Below are 2,566 nucleotides of genomic sequence, written 5' to 3'. Positions count from 1 at the left end.
AAGGGTCGGGACTGGAGACCGCGCGCGGGCTGCTGTGGCCCGAGCTCGCCTCCTCCCCACCCCCACCCGGGGAGCCTCTCTGGCCCCCCAGCCGCGATGGGCGAGAGGAGGGGAGGGTCCGGGGCGCCACCGGTCCCGCCTGGCGGAACGCGCGGTGAGTTAATTATAGGAAGGGGGAGGGTCCAAGGGAGGCTCCTGGACTGTAGGAAATTCACCTCCTCCAGCCTCCAGGGCTCTCCCCGCCGGGAAGTCTCCCCGCAGAGGAGCCCTGAAACCTCCGGGTCTTAAGGACGCGGCCATCTCCCCTCCAGACACCAGTCGCCTCCTGCTTTTTGGGAGGGGGTGTCTTCCCCTTTAAGCTCTTGTTGATGTCTCACTCGTTTATCTTAGTTTTGAAGGATACGGTGTCCCTTCCTTGACTCACCCGGATGCTTCCGTTTATCACTAGAGTACACAGGCCTCCGGGTCTCTTCCTCACACCAGCATTAAGTTATCGAATGATTTCTGCCCACTGTGGCCTGGAGCTTCCCGGGAGGCGATGACACCAAGCGGAAAGTTTGCTGGAATCCTGGCCCAGGACCTCCTCCGGGGTAGACACCTGTGGGTGCTCTCCAGAGAGCAGAGGAGGAAAAGAAAACAGCTCCAACTTCCACTGGCCAGTCTCCGACACCCCTTCCCAAAAACAGTCCATGAGAGAGATGTGATGGAGCACGAATTTTGTTGTAATCGTCAAGACTTCAACTGGAAAAGACTTGAAGAGGCCAGTCTAAAATAAAACGTGGAGAAGCTAGTGTTTGTTTTGCTATGAGATGCTTCCATAAGTCATAATCCCTGTTCTTTAAAAAAAAAAAAGTGTGATTTTAGAGAGTTTTCTATAACTTTGATTCACTACTTATCCCTAAAGGGTAAAAGTAATGATTGTGTCGTTAACTTACCTATTGAAAGATTGATGCTCAATGATGTTTTATCTGTTAAGTCTTCACAGAATCATACATCCAGGACATCTACATATACAAATGAGAAACCAGGTTACTAAATGACTCCACTTAGTAACAAAGGGTATTAGGCTAATTAGTTAGTTAGTAGTTAGAATTAGAATTAGACCCCAGCACTGAAGTGTCTCTAAATTACTTTTGTCCTTCAATTAAAGCCTGTGGCATTTTTGTAACCTGTAATTGGCTTGTTATCCAAGAGTAATTTGGTGAACCTTGCACCTGGTTTTCTTATTCAATTAAAAAAAAGTCACCCTAAGCATTCCATAAATTTAAAAATGTTCAATTTACACTGACAAGTAAAAGACTAGGTGAGTATACATCATGAGACCTGGGTTCTAGGCCCAGCTGTCTGACCTTGACAAGTCATTCAAACTCTGTTTTGGTTTCTCCCCTATATTTCAGCTCTAAAATCCTCTGATTTTTAAGCAACACACAAGTTATGTATTTGGCCAGGACATTACAGTATTCCTCTTGTGTTAATTTTACATTTAAACTTTGTTATCACCTAACTCCTGGCACAGCAAGCAATTCATGCGACTTTTAGGAAAGCGGTGGCTTCAGACATTTTTGGCCACGACCACAAAGAGAAATCTTACATCATGACCCAGTAAAAACTGCATGATTCAGTCCTTACCTGTACTGCAACAGCAACCCTGATATTTTCTTGCTGTTCATTTTCTTTTTTCTGAATACAGGTCACGACCCACTTAATTAATTTCGCAGCCCAATGAGTCATGACCCTCACTCTGACAAAGATTGATTTAAGAGCATTACAATAAAGTATATATTTCTTTGATTCTAAATAAGACGAATCCTAATTAATAGGGTTCTCCCAATATACTCTAAGACAGCATTTCCCAAAGTATCCCCTGGAATGTTACATGTTTTACTAGGAAAAAAAAATTCCCTGGCAGTCAACTGAAGTTTGTGAAATACTCAGATAAACAAGATAACAATGAATCTTTTTCTTCCAGACTTTACAGGGACTTTAATAACACCAACAAATTGTAAGTCTTCACTGGGGAGATAGAGTACAGTTTGGTCCCCATACTTAACAAGACTATGGAATGTTTTCTCTCATACTTTATCCTCTGTGGAACACACTTGTGCAAATGTCATTACAAAGCCCAATTATTTTTAAAAATGAGCTTTGAGTTAGATCGGTTGGATTCACATGCAGATTCAGTGTCAGTTTTCTGAACCCTATAGCTGTTTAATAATACTGCTTTTGCAAAATGTTCATGAAAATGAACATGGAGCCCGTGGGTTCGTGACCCACCTGGGCAACTTGACGAGACCTCATCTCTACAATAAATCAAAAAATGAGCCAGGTGTGGTAGCGCGCGCCTGTAGTTCCAGCTACTCGGAAGGCTGAGGCAGAAGGATCGCCGGAGCCCAGCAGGTCGAGAGGCTGCGGTGGCCAGGAGTGGCCACTGCCACTGCACTCCAGTCTGGGTGACAGAGTGAGACTCCAACTCAAAAAAAAAAAAAGAAATGAACATGATCTTCCATGTAAACGGCCTAGCACATTGTCTAAAACATAGGAAGGGCTCAAGTAAGTTTTTTAGATG

This window comes from Carlito syrichta, unplaced genomic scaffold (assembly GCF_000164805.1).
Source record: "Carlito syrichta isolate Samal-C Ts95f unplaced genomic scaffold, Tarsius_syrichta-2.0.1 Scaffold303611, whole genome shotgun sequence".
Classification (NCBI taxonomy): domain Eukaryota; kingdom Metazoa; phylum Chordata; class Mammalia; order Primates; family Tarsiidae; genus Carlito; species Carlito syrichta.
The sequence above is the reverse complement of the archived record's forward strand: the minus strand, read 5'-3'. Positions refer to the sequence as shown.